General features: G+C 39.8%; 1 long non-coding RNA gene across 1 annotated transcript; it reads left to right on the top strand.

Moving 5' to 3' along the window:
* LOC102166782 lies at positions 246-14,474 on the top strand. Its single transcript, XR_002344379.1, has 3 exons — positions 246-547; positions 13,912-13,979; positions 14,403-14,474. It is a non-coding gene; the product is annotated as an uncharacterized LOC102166782 (long non-coding RNA).

The raw sequence follows: 14,822 nt of genomic DNA on the forward strand, positions 1-14,822 counted from the left end.
CTGGCTTCCCCTCGGAGTCTACCGAATGTACGTATTCCCTCCCCAGTCTAAGCCGCTCCTCCTCCTGGTTCCTGCCAAGCAGGAGGGCACCTTCCCATCAGCAGTCTTCTAAACTAACCTATTTCCACCTCCCACGCTAGCCTCCTCTTTCTCTGCCGAGTCCGGGCCAAACGCCTTCCTCTCGGGTCCCAAGGACTCAACACCTACCGGCTGACGTTTATTTTACGACAGTGACGTGACCGAGTGATGTTTCCAGTTCACTCAAGGAAAAGTGAGGTTCCTGCAGACTGATACCTCACCCGCCCCGCTTTGGTGGCTGCTGTTTCCGACCCACAGTAGGTTTCCGTGTGTATTTACTGAATTAGAGAGAACCGAATTTCTGACCTCCTTCTTGTCGCAGTTTTTGCCAGAATGGGGCTGGGAGGGAGAAGGTGCAGCCTCTCGACTGGCCAGATTCACTGAATCGACGCTGAATCTACGCCTCCGAGGCTCAAAAGGGCAACAGAGGGTGTAACCAGAACACCATCATGTCTGAATTTCCATCCAGGTATCTGCATTCTCCCAAGTTCCCTTTCCCCCAGAGTTATTTTTTTCCTTAAAAAGACCGGAGAGAGTTCCTGTTGTGGCACAATGGAAATGAATCCGACTAGTATCCAGGAGGATGCCGTTGGATCCTCCGCCTCACCCAGTGGGTCGGGGATCTGGCATTGCCAAGAGCTGCAATGTAGGTCGCAGACGCAGCTTGGATCGAACATTGCTGTGGCTGTGGCATAGGCCAGAGACTGCAGCTCCCATTTGACCCCTAGCCTGGGGAACTTCCATATGCAGTGATTGAGGCCCTAAAAAAAGGCCAAAAAAAAAAAAAAATCCATACAGCAGAGAATTCCTATTGTGGTTCAGCGGCTTAAGAACCCAACCAATATCCATGAGGATGTTGGTTCAATCCCTGGCATTGCTCACTGGGTTGAGTGTAGCATTGCTGCAAGCTATGGGACAGATTGCAGACATGGCTCAGATCTGGTTGCTGTATCTGTGGCATAGGCTGGTGGCTACAGATCCGATTCTGCCCCTAGCCTGGGAACCTCCATATGTGCAGGTGTGCCCCCAAAAAGTAAAAAAAAAAAAAAAAAAGACCCAAGAGCAACATCAAGTGAAATGGTATTTTGGAGAAATTTGTAAACTATGAGAAGCAAAGCAATAATTTCCCGTGTATCTAGCTATCTGTAAATAAGTTAATTTCTTTCAGATGTTATTATATAAGATTAGTTTTAGGCATTTTGTACATTTTGTTTCTGTGGGAATTGGAATTTTTTTCCATGGTATTTACCAACTAATTGTAGCTGATGTACTGCAAAGCTCCCTGTTTTTGTATTATATCTTCTTTACTGAACTTTACTAATTATGAGTTTTTCAGTTGATTCTTTTTGTTTTTTGGGGGTATATAATTAGATTACATGCTAATGCTGATGGTTTTATCTTCTACGTCCTAAAAATTCACCTTTTTTGATTTCTAATTTTTAAAGTATTGACCAGATCTTCCAGAACTATGTTGTATGTTAACAGTAACATGATGTGTCTTAATCTTATTCATACCTTAAATGATAATGTCTCCAGGAGTTCATATTCGGCGTGCCTTCCGCTAGTAAAAGTTTAAAAACAGCCTTATTTTTCATTTTAAAGAAATATTCTCAGAGTTCCTGTCATGGCTTAGTGGTAACGAACCTGACTAGTATTCATGAGGACGCGGGTTTGATCCCTGGCTTTGCTCAGTGGGTTAAGGATCCAGGGTTGTTGTGAGCTGTGGTGTGGGTCGCAGTCTCAGCTGGGATCTGGTGTTGCTGTGGCTGTGGTTCAGGCCGGCAGCTGCAGCTCTGATTAGATCCCTAGCCTGAGAACTCCTATATGCTGCCAGTGTGACCCTGAAAAGACCAAAAAAAAAAAAAAAAAAAAAAAAAAAAAAGAAAGTATTCCCTTCCTAGACAAAACATGGATTGAAATTGTTTTCACTTTTCTAGCTGAATCTATCGAACTAATATATTAGATAAATCATTTTCCGAATAATAAACTCAATTTGTGTTTCTAGGGGAAAAATAGTTTATCTCTTATACACCTAGCTAAAGTTTACATATGAAAATGGGAAACACTTAAAACACAGACCTGTGAGATCAAGCAGAGTCTCCAGTAAAGCCTGAAGGGTAGGGATACAAATCTGTCACATGTGCTCTTCTACTCTTCTATCCTAAGGAAGCCTTCAGAAGAGATGAAAGAATCCAAACAGCAGGGTCTGCCAATCCTAAAGGACATAGTAGTCAAAGGATATATTACAAGGAGACAGTCGCTAGGAGGGTAAAGGAAAATTGTAATTGTTACTGAGTATGTATTTAGGAGCTGCATAGTTTGTCTACACTACCTTTAATGGTCAGGATAACCCTGTAGGGTAGATTTTCTATCCCCATTGTAGAGATAGGTTCACTGAAGTTTAAAGCAGTCATTTCAACCAGCAGACATTTATGGCCTCCCTACTAGGTGCCAAGCACTGTGATAGCTCAGTACCTTTTCCAAAGCCACTTGGCAGAGCCAGATTCTGAATCCTCATCTATCTTGAGTCAAAAGACTAATCTTTTCCCAACACTGTTTTCCTTATCTTACCCACATGGTTTAACTTTGGAGCAATATTTCCTTGAATCCATTGTATTAACATAATGTGACTTTTTGGAGCACTGTGTTGCCTTGAATCCATTGTATTAACATAATGTGACTTTTTGGAGCACTGTGTTGCTGTGATATTTTCAGAGTCCTAAGGTTCAGACAGCATCTAACCGAACCTCCCAGCATTTTAACATCAAGTCTGCTGAAGCTGCACACAGTCGAATCCAGTCTTGAGTGCAGTTCTCTATGTGGGCAGAATGCATATGTGACGGCTTTCAGTGGGAGAGATTTAATTCTCAACACTTTTAGTTATGTTGTGACTGGGACTTTAGTATGTCTTGAGTTTTGATAGATTGATTGCAAAATGCATGTTAGTTGTTTCTGTGATAAATATAGGCATGATGGATGCCTGAATAAACTTTGCTCTCCTTCTTACAGTAGTAACCCCAACTCTCCTTTTTGTGGCTCTCTGTGGCCTGAATCAAGGTAATTAATAAGAAAAATATATCTCCTTCTCACAGCTCCTACATGTTTTTGCTCGAAAGGGACTCCCATGACGGATGGCCACCATCTTGGACATTGCTCCATGCTGTTTTCAAAGGTGATGGGGAAAGTGTAGGAAAATGTCAGTGTGCCCACCACTGCATGCTCAGTCACATTTGGCCAGACCAGTTAGTTGCAAGCCGTAGTAGAAAGAACATTTCACAGCAAGCTCCCAGAGGGTGAAGCAGTGGGTTTGATGGCATCAAAGAGAGATGTTCTCCTTCCTGTGGGTCTCCATCCTCCCCCATCCCTTTCTCTCCCCCAGAGATAGCTCTTGGTGAGCAAAGCAATATCTTTTTTGAAGCTGTAGTTGGATAATTGGATTAAAAGTAGTTTGTGTTTGTTCAAAAAGCAATGGGAAATGAAGAATTGATTGTCAGGAAAATGGAGAAGTTGCAGATTTGTCTTTAGTGACCCAGCTCCCTTAAGATGTCCCCATGTAACTTGCTTCAGAGGTCTTTTTACACTAGAATTAATCTCCTGGATCAGTACCTTGGAAACTCCCTGTCTTGTCCTACTGTTTTCTTTTCCCCTCCCTTTCCAACATGGTCTCTTGCTTCACTCCAGAAGTTACTTAGTCTGAAACTTATACCTTTCAGTTTCCACGTTTTCTGTCTGGTTACTTGACTCCAAAAATCTAGTTATAAAAGTAAAAGCTGGAGGAGTTCCCGTCGTGGCTCAGTGGTTAATGAATCTGACTAGGAACTATGAGGTTGCGGGTTTGATCCCTAGCCTTGCTCAGTGGGTTAAGGATCTGATGTTGCCGTGAGCTGTGGTGTAGGTTGTGGACGTGGCTCGGATCCCGAGTTGCTGTGGCTCTGGTGTAGGCTGGCGGCTACAGCTCTGATTAGACCCCTAGACTGGGAACCTCCTTATGCCGTGGGTGTGGCCCTAGAAAAGGCAAACAAACAAACAAACAAACAAAAAGTAAAAGCTGGAGTTCCTGTCATGGCACAACAGAAATGAATCCGACGAGGAACCATGAAGCTGCAGGTTCAATCCCTGGCCTTGCTCAGTGGGTTAAGGATCTCGCGTTGTGGTGAGCTGTGGTGTAGTTTGCAGGTGCAACTTGGATCTGGCGTTGTTGTGGCTGTGGCCTAGGACAGTGGCTACCGCTCTGATTCAACCCCTAGACTGAGAACCTCCATATGCCGTGTGTGTGGCCCTAAAAAAAAAAGACAAAAATAAATAAATAAAAGCTAATTTTTTTTTTTTTTGCTTAATTATCGAGTAGTTTTGAGTACTTACTATGTGGTAGACAGCATGCTAAGCAATTTACATGCATCATCTCATTTAGTCCTCATGACAACTCCTACACTGTAACAAAATCCAGCCATTCATTCATTCAGTTATTCAAACGGTATGTCCTGAGTGTCTACTCTGTGTGAGATAGCGTTCTAGTTTTTAACAGGACATGGGTCTGATTGAGCTTAAAGTCTGGACAAGGACATGGATAACGAACAAGGGGACAAATGAGATCATTTCAGATACTAAGAGTGGCACAAGGAGAATAAAATAGGGTAGTTCAATAAATATGGACATAAAATAGAATGGTGAGGGAAAACTTCTTTGAGGTAGTGATTTTTAGCTTCAGACTCAAATGATAGAAAAGTTAGACATACAAATATCCGTGAGAAGAACATTCTAGAAAAAAGGAACAGTGCTTATATAGGCTTGGAAGTGTAGATAAATTAAGAGAAACAGGTAGAACACTGATGTTGGCTGGATCATAGTGGACAAAGGTGAGAGTATTAGATCAGGAGATGAGATCATACCTGGATTCCAGCACCTGTAAAGCCATGGAGGCAATGGAAAGGGGGTTGGCTTATATCCTGATAGTCAGAACAAGAGAATGGCAGGGACTGATTTATCATTTTATTTATTTATTTATTTTTGTGCTCTATATGGCTGCACCTGTGGCATATGTAAGGTTCCAGGCTAGGGGTTGAATCGGAGCTATAGTGACTGGCCTACACCACAGCCACAGCAACATGGGATCCGAGCTGCGTCTATGGCCTACACCACAGCTCACAGCAATTCCGGATCCTTAACCCACTGAGTGAGCCCAGGGACTGGACCTGCATCCTCATAGATACTAGTCAGATTTGTTGGGAACTGCTGATTTATAATTTTAAAAGATCACTGTAGAGAATGGACTGTAGGGGTCCAAGATTCTAAAGAGACATCTTGAATAATCTAGAAGAAATATTGTGGTGGCTTAGAATGCTAGTGGTAGAAGTGAAAATGATTCACTCTTCAGGACAGATAAAGGAGGAGTTTTGTGGGTGAGCTATTATGTATTAGAATGGATGTGGGTGAGGGCGATGGGGAGAGAAATGAAAGATGATTCATAGTTTTTAGCTTAAGCAGTTAGGTTGTGTCATGACTGAGATGGGGATGAGTAGGGGGAAGGGTGGGGATTTTTTGCATGTGTGTTTCTTTTTTGATTGGGACTGAGTTGAGGGACATCCAGAGTTTTGCTTGGCATGCTCTTTAGATATCTGATGAAGATGCCAAGTTGGGTATGAGTCTAACACTCAGGAGAGTGGTCAGGGTTGGATGTATACATTTGGGAGTTATAAGTATTTTAATTTGCAGGTAGTATTTAAAGTTTGGGGACTGAATGAGATATCCTTCAAAACAGAAAAAGAAAAGAGAGGTCAAGCCTGAATCGTAAGTCACTCCAAGACTTTAAAGTTTAAGTAGAGAGAAATGAGCCAGTGGAGGAAACTAAAAGGGAGTGGCCAGTAAAGTAGGTAGGGAATTAGCAGAGAGGTAGGGAGTCTTGGGAAGCCAAGAGGAGAAAGTATTTCAGGAAGGAAAATGTGATTTCCTATGTTCATCGATGCTAAGAGGTTGAATAAAATAACAGCAGAGAATGACCACAGAACGCCATGGAAGCTAAAGAGACTAAAGCTTGATTAGAGAGAAATGGAAGGCGAGGAAGTGGAAAAAGCCAGAAAATCAAGGCTTAGAGTACCTTGTTCAGCGTTTGAGTTTAACTCAAGATTAGAACCCATAGAACCTGACGTCAAAGCCAGACTCAGAACTCATCTCTGTGTGAGGATAAAAGTGATACTTGTTCACCTCCATCCCTTCTTTTCTGAGTAACCAACACCAGGGACATCAGGAAGCCAGTGATGTGTAGCTGTTTACTGATCCAGAGAAGGGCTGTGACACTCTGACCGGATGGGCAGTGTGGGGGAAAGAGAGTGCCAGGAAGGGTAGTATGAGGGGAAGTACTTTGAGAGACCATCTTAAATAACACAGTTTAATTATTTACATATGCATCACTCCTTACATTTCATAAAGCATTATATCATTTGATTTCTACAGATACCCAGTAAGTTAGAAACAGTTCTAACATATCAAAAAGACATATAGCTGCACAGCAATTCCTAAGGAAGGCAAGGCAAGGATTAAAGTTATAAGTCAATCATTTGAAAGATTAAATAATTTTTTGGTTTGTTTTCAGTTAGCGTAGATATTTGTTTTTTTGTCTTAATATGAATGCTTGAAAATCCTGTATTATATCTGTACCATGCCTTCATCTATTAATCCATCCATCCATCTATTCTTTCACTCATTCATTCATTTATTCATTAGAAGTAAGTTCACTGCACACCTGGCTTTAGGCTTGTCACAAGGACTTAATCACCAAATCATGGGACTTACCTTTAAGAAACGTATATTTGGAGTTCCCTTTGTGGCTCAGTGGTTAACAAGCCCAACTAGGATCCATGAGGATGCGGTTTGATCTCTGGCCTCTCTCAGTGGGTTAAGGATCTGGTGGTGTTGTTGCTGTGGTATAGGCCAGCGGCTGTAGCTTCAACTCGACCCTAGCTCAGAAACTTCCATATGCCGCAGGTGCAGCCCTAAAAAGAAAAAAAAAAAAAAGCAACGTACATTTGTTGGAAAGAAAATGTACATGAGGGCAATGTTCGCTGTGATCAACACACATAAGTGTATCATGCCTAACAGTGCCAGGGTCAATATTGGAATTTGCTGGTTGGAAGAAGTATTATAAGACTCAAAGAAGGAATCAGTTAATTTGCTCTGGATGAAATAAAATGGCTTCATAGAGGTATCACCATGTTGGCTTGCTAGAGTCTAAAATGCAAACATACAAACAAGAAATGAAGAGGGTTGCAGGATATTGAGGACAGGTTTTTCAGACAAAAGGAGTGATATGAGTAAGGGCAGGGAGGGGTGAAACAATGCTGGTATGCTTGTGAAATGGCAACAGCTTGGCATGCTGAGCACAGTTTGGAGATAGAAAGTGAATAAAGTAAGATATTAGGTGAGGTAGGTATCAGTAATAGCTAATTTTTATACATAAGAATTATTTCTTTGACATTTCAGACAATGATTTGCATATTATTATTACCCCATTTTGCAGATGTGGAAATTGAAGCATTGAGGTTTCAAGTAATTTGCCCTAGTCTCAAGGCATATAGGTGGTCAAACTGGGGTTTGAATCTGGGCAAATTGGCTCTGAGTCTTATCCCTCCAATGCCATATTGAAAGCCTTTCATGCAATTCTAAAAAGCTTAGGCTTTAATCTATAGGAAATGGAGATCTGGTGGAATTTCACATGCCATCCCTTCCATAGACTCTCATGACGCTTGAATAGGATTCAGCCATTCCCTGCATAGAATTCAGGGGATCTATGTATTTGGATTGAAAAAAAATTACAACTTTATTTGCACAAATGTCTAACTGGACTGTAGCATTTTCTTAAATTATGAATTTAGGAACAAACCTCAATAGTACCTGTGGCTGAGATGTTTTTACATGACGTTAAATTTGTTACAGGTGTCTTGAAATATCGTTTACGCTATTCAAAATTACAATCATTATTTGACCTGCTGCTAGATCTTATAATGTTAATGCATTAATGAAGACACATTTTTTTTTTTGTCATTTTAGGGCTGCACCTGTGGCAAATGGAGGTTCCCAGGCTAGGGGTCGAATTGGAGCTGTAGCTGCTGGCTTACGCCACAGCCACAGCAACTTGGGATCCAAGCCACATCTTCGACCTACCCCCACAGCTCACAGCAATGCTGGATCCCCAACCTACTGAGCAAAGCCAGAGATCGAACCCATGTCCTCATGGATGCTCGTCAGACTTGCCTCCACTGAACCACAATGGGAACTCCAAGATAAACATTTATTAATTTATTACATCATAAATTTGCTTTTTAAATGTTGATAATTGTCACTCAATATCATTCATTGGTTTCCTTTGTAATCCTCTGTATTTAAAGTCATTACTACGAAAAGGAACCCATAGGCTTCCAAAAACTGCCAAAGGAATCAAGGCACATTAAAAAAAGTTTTTTTTTAAAAAACCTGATATCGTACAAATTCCCATGTAATATAGAAATTCCCATTCTATTACTCAGGGGCAATTGCTTAGAATTTGTTTAATATTTCCAGTGATTGGGGAGTTCACTACCCAGCAAATGAATACTTTTTATTCTTTAAAGCTTAAAAGTTTTCAAAAACTCTGCTTTTATATTGGAAATAATAATTGTCTAGTTAAACGTTCTCTCCCCTCCCTCTTTTTAGAGCTGCCCTTCCCTCTTGAGCTATGTTCCTTTTAAAAAATGTGAATGATTTCTGTCTGGTTTCTTTGAGATCTGTTTTCCTCAAGGCCAGGGTATGTCTCTGACACTTCCCAGAAATCTCACCCCCCTTAGTCTTACAAATCTCCAAAATATCGGGGTGATTGTCTCGCAAGTTTCCTGGCACTGACAACCCTACTCCTTCCTTGAAATTCATAGTGAAGTTGAGTCGTAGTTCTCTGTAATTCCTCCTCAACCATCTGAGGCATGAAACTGCTAGTTAAGCAAGTTGAGAACTTATCAGACGCATGCTTTTAGCAGAATGAAACTTTCAGTGGCTGACTAGGTAAAGCCCCAACCCTACCCCTGTCACTTCTGGATTCTGTTGCTTTGTCAGTGGTATTGGCTGTCTTCATAAAACACCATGCATCTCCTGTCTTTGGCCATTTAGGGTGAAGTTTACTTCCACAATGATATCAATTCTTTTCTTTCTCCTTTCATCATCAAAAGCCAAATGGTCTCCACCATCTTTCTACCCCTTGCTTCATGAATTTTCATACAGGTGCATGTCTTCCTGACAATTTAGATCTATTTCTTTTGAAAAAGTATATCTTTCCACTGCCATCTTCCAGTTGGCAATCATCTCCTTCCCATCAAGTCACAGTGATTTCTGTTTTCCTTGGCTGCCACTGTAAATTTGCAGAAAGGAAAGAATTTGCAGTTCCTGGGACTATCTGTGCTGCGTTGGGTGTAACCACAGAGTTAGAAAGGACTGCTACAGGCACCACTCAAAGGAAACTTGGCAACAGAAATCCACTTCCCATCCCCTCACCACAGCTGTGAAGGCCATTGTCAAGCAATTTATACTGAACTTTAAAAAAGTGTTTAAAGACAGAAAACTGTAGTGGGAGTTGGTATAGTCAGTGTTTTTTTTTTTTTTTTTAACACTTCTCATTTGTTCTTTGGTGTCTGAGATATAAGTTCACGCCAAAAAAAAAAAAAAAAAAAAAGTTAGGAACCAGTTTTATTCCACATGCCAAAAGAACAGCACTCTTAGATATTTTCTGTTTATAGAAAAACAGAATATTACATAACAGGAACTCATCAATAGTACTTCTTTTTCTCTCCCAAGTGTTTTGTTTCCATTTTTAAGTCTGGGATCAAATTTTTCAGGAAAAAATAAGGTAAATAAAGGGCAAAAATGCAAAATATCCGGTTCTGGAGTCCCCAACCCTAAGTTTATATCTTTTTTATACTATTAATAGTATTTCATAGTATTTTTAAGGTTATAATTCCACAAAACGAATATATTCATCACACAATACTTTTTGTGTGTGTGTGTGTAGAGAATGGGATAAAACCAGTATAATTTTTAAATTAAATTTTCTTGGATTATAGTTGATTTACAAAGTTGTGTTAATTTCAGGTGTACAATAACATGAATCAGTTATACATATATCCATTCCTTTTCAGATTATTTTCCCGTATAGGTCACTATAGAGTATTGAGTAGATTTCCCTATGCTATAGTGTTAAGTCCCTGTTACTCATCCATCCCACACATAGTAGTATATATATGTCAATCTCAACCTCCCATTTTATTCCTCCCCCCACCATTTTCCGTTTGGTAACCACAAGTTTGGTTTTTAAATATTTGAGTCTGATTCTGTTTATTGACAAGTTCTCCTGTATTATTCTTTATTAGATTCCACATATTAGCGATCTCATATGGTATTTATCTTTCTCTGTCTGACTTACCTCACTTACTATGATAATTTCTAGGTTCATCCATGTTGCTGCAAATGGCATTATTTCATTATTTTTTGTGGCTAAGTAATACCACATCTTCTTTATCCAGTCCTCTGTTGATGGATATTTAGGTTGCTTCCTTGTCATGGCTGTTATAAATAGTACTGCAGTGAACATTGGGGTGCATGTATCTTTTTGAATTATTTTTTGTTTATTTGTTTGTTGGTTTGTTTGTTTTTTAATGGCTGCACCCACAGCATTTGGAGGTTCCTTGGCCACAGATTGAACCTGAGCTGCAGCTGTAACCTATGCTGCAACTGTGGCATCACCAAATCCTTTAACCCACTGAGCCAGGCCAGGGATCAAACCGACACCTTTATAGCAACCCAAGTTACTGCAGTCAGTTTCTTAACCCATTGCACCACAGCAGGAATTCCTATAGTTAGTTTTTTAAGGAATCTCCATAGTGTCTGTACCAATTTACATTCCCATCAACAATGTAAGAGGGTTCCCTTTTCTCTGCACCCTCTCCAGCATTTATTGTTTGTAGACATTTTCATGATGGCCATTCAGACTGGTGGGAGATATACCTCATTGTAGTTTTGATTTGCATTTCTCTAATAAAACCACTATAATTTTTAGAAACATCCAAAGTAATAAGAGATCCTGTGGCTGAATATGCCTCCGTGGTGGAGATGTTTGAGCATGGAAAGTAAGAAAACATGCTGCAACTGCTACTTCTGGATACAATTTTGTGATCACCTATTTGAAAGGCAGTAGAAGACAGAAGCCCAGTAATAATCAGAGAGTGACCATTGAATAAGCTATTTACTCTGATTTAGTGAAAGACAGACACATTAAAAAAATTGAAATATAGCTGATTTACAGTGTTGTATTAGTTTCAAGTGTACAGCAAAGTGGTCTGGATATATTGTATATAATTTTACAGATTCTTTTCCCTTATAGATTATTACAAGATATTGAGTGGAGTTCCCTGTGCCATATAGTAGGTCCTTGTTTGTTATCTATTTTATATATAGTAGTATAGTAGTGTGTATGTGTTAATCCCAAACTCCTAATTTATCCCTCCCATCCTCTTTTCCCCTTTAGTAACCATGAGTTTGTTTTCAAAGGACATTCACGTTTAAAGATTTAGAGATCTTTGACATCTTCTTGTCTAACTTGTGCACTCAAAGGATGAGAGCTGTCAGACCACAGAGCTAGATGGTTATGAAGTAAGGCAAAGCCAGAAGGCTCTGAACTGCCTGACTTGCTGGATTTGACACTTGATCACTTTCCTCCTCTGCTTTACCTTCCCAACACCATCCCTCCTTGGGTTTCCTCTTGCCTTCCGACCATTGTCTCTAAATCTCAGTCATCATTTCTTCAGCTATATTCTCCTGCTTCTTGCCTGTTCGTATTCGCAAAGTTTCCACCTCTGAGTTTCTTCTCTTTTTAATTGACATGCTCCTCATGGACATCTGTCCACCACCATTATTTCAATTACCAAGGGAGATGAGGAAAGTGACAGTGTTAAATGCAGCAGGAAGATACACTAAGGATGTGAAATACCCAAAATGTTTTGCAGAAGGGGAGTTATTTGTGACCAAATTTCATTGACGGAGTGGTGGGTCAGAAGATCCCAGGATGAAGGGGAATGGGGAAGAGGAAATATGGGCTATTTTTCCTTTTACAGAAATTTGGAAGAAAGAAATGTAGTATTCAATTGAAAGAGGAGGTTTTTTGTTTGTTTGTTTCACTTTTAAGATGGGAGGTACATGAACATAATTATATGCTGAAAGTAGGAGTTAATTATGGAGACGGCTAAAGATGGGAGAGTGAGAGAAGTGATGGACTGAAGTTCCAGAGGAGTTATATTCCCAGGATCATGGGGGACAGATGGAGGAGTGGTCCTTGAACAGTAGGAAGACCTCATCCTCTGAGAGTGGAGGAAAGAGATAAAGACGTGTGCTTATAACTATATTGATGGGGGGGGGGGCAGTTGAGACAATTTAAGCTAGATTATTTACATTTTATAAATAAGAGGCAAATTTTCTACCGAAAGTGAAAGGAACTTCAGCCCCATATTTGAAATGAAGAGGCCATGACTAAGAACATGTAAAGAGCTCATACATGGCGTCGAGGAACTGTTTGAAGCTGGGAAGAATAAATTTATAGTGGCTTGAATTTGCACTGGATTTTTCCTCCTCCAGTGGTGCTTATTTGACATGGTATAGGAGAAAAAAAATCAAGTTATTGATCTAGCATTTTCCTGAGAAGACTGTGGTGCAAGAGAAATGAACTAAAAGAGACATAACTTTCAATGATTATCTTGTATCCTAGGAGTAAAGACACTAGAAGGCTTAGGCATGAAATACACACCCAATTAGGCACCTGTTTTAGAATTTGGTGAGTTTTACCAAATTTTTACTCTCATGTAACATTCACCACAATTAAGGTATAGAACAGTATCAGTCCAAGTTTATTTATTTTTTTACTTTTGCTCACACATATATTAATTTCAGCACTCTTCATTCCTTTTGTAGTTGTTTCCATGTTAGTGTCATTTTCCTTCTACTTAAAGAACTATTTTAAAACATTTCTTATAGTGTAAGCCTATTGATGACATATTCTTTCAGGTTTTGCTTTTCTAAAAACATTTTTTTGTGGTTTTTTTTTTTTTTTTTTGTCTCTTTTGTTGTTGTTATTGTTGTTGTTGCTATTTCTTGGGCCGCTCCCGCGGCATATGGAGGTTCCCAGGCTAGGGGTTGAATCGGAGCTGTAGCCACCGGCCTACGCCAGAGCCACAGCAACGCGGGATCCGAGCCGCGTCTGCAACCTACACCACAGCTCACGGCAACGCCGGATCGTTAACCCACTGAGCAAGGGCAGGGACCGAACCCGCAACCTCATGGTTCCTAGTCGGATTCGTTAACCACTGCGCCACGACGGGAACTCCTCTAAAAACATTTTTATTTTGAGTTCATTTTTTTAAGAATATTTTCACTGGATACAGAATATTGTGAGGGAGGTCTTTTAGTTGTGGTTTTCCTTTCAACACTCTATAAAGATATGGTGTCATTGTCTCTGGCTTACAAAGTTCTGCCAAGAAATCCATGGTCAATCTTATTTTTATTGCTTTATTCAGATCCCTTTTATGTAAGAAGACACAAATATTGTGCCTAGTTTTTTAGCTGCTTTAAAATTTTTCTCTTTATTCCTGGATTTCTGAAATTTGAAATGATGTGCCTTGGTGAGGTTCTTGTGCATTTATAATGCCTGGGGCTCTTTATAATTACCAAATATGTGAGTTCAGAGTTTTCACTGAACTTGATAAGTTTTGGGCCATTATTTATTTGTTTTTTTTTTTTGTTTGTTTGTTTGTTTTTACCCCTTCCCTCTAGCACATACTCTTCTTCTGAGATTCCGTTGCACATGTGTTGGTCTACTTGATATCCTATAGGTCACTGAGGTAAGTTTTATGGAGTGTTAATTATACTTCAGTTTTTAGAAAAAGCTTGAATGGAGATTGATGTACTTTCTTAAACAAGCAAAACTGGCTGAACCTGTGGCATATGGAAGTTCCCAAGTCAGTAGTCGAATCAGAGCTGCAATTGGGGCCTACGTGACAGCCACAGCAATACTGGAACCTTAACGCACTCAGTCAGGCCAAGGATCAAACCTACATTGTCACAAGACAATGAAGACAATGTCATGTCCTTAAACCAATGAGCTACAAAGGGGACTCCAAATTTACCCTTGTAAAGCATACAGTTCAGTGGTTTTTGTTATATTCACAAACCATTGCCACTGTCTAATTAGAGAAGACTTCATCACTTCAAAAAGAAATCTCATACCCATTAGTAGACATTTCCCATTTCCCTTTGTCTCCCAGCTCCTGGAAACTACCAGTCTACTTTCTGCCTCTATGGATTTGCCTATTCTGGTTTTTTTGGGTAAGTGGAATCTTACAAATGAACTTTTGTGTCTGAATTCTTTCATTTAGCACAATACTTTAAGCATTCATTCGTGTTGTTGCATGTATCTACCCTTCATTCCTTTTGATGGCTAGAAAAGATTCCGTTATATGCAAATACATTTTGTGTATCCATTCATCAACGGGTGGACATTTAGATTGTTTCCATCTTTATTATTAATAATATTGCTATGAACATTCATATACAAGTTTTTGTGTGGTCCTATGTTTTCACTTCTCTTAGGAGTGAAATTGCTTAGTCATATGGTAACTCTGTGTAGTCATATGGTAACCTTTTAAGGAACTGCCAAAATGTTTTCCAAAAATAGCTATACCATT

The sequence above is a fragment of the Sus scrofa genome, chromosome 5 (genome assembly GCF_000003025.6).
Source record: "Sus scrofa isolate TJ Tabasco breed Duroc chromosome 5, Sscrofa11.1, whole genome shotgun sequence".
Classification (NCBI taxonomy): Eukaryota; Metazoa; Chordata; class Mammalia; order Artiodactyla; family Suidae; genus Sus; species Sus scrofa.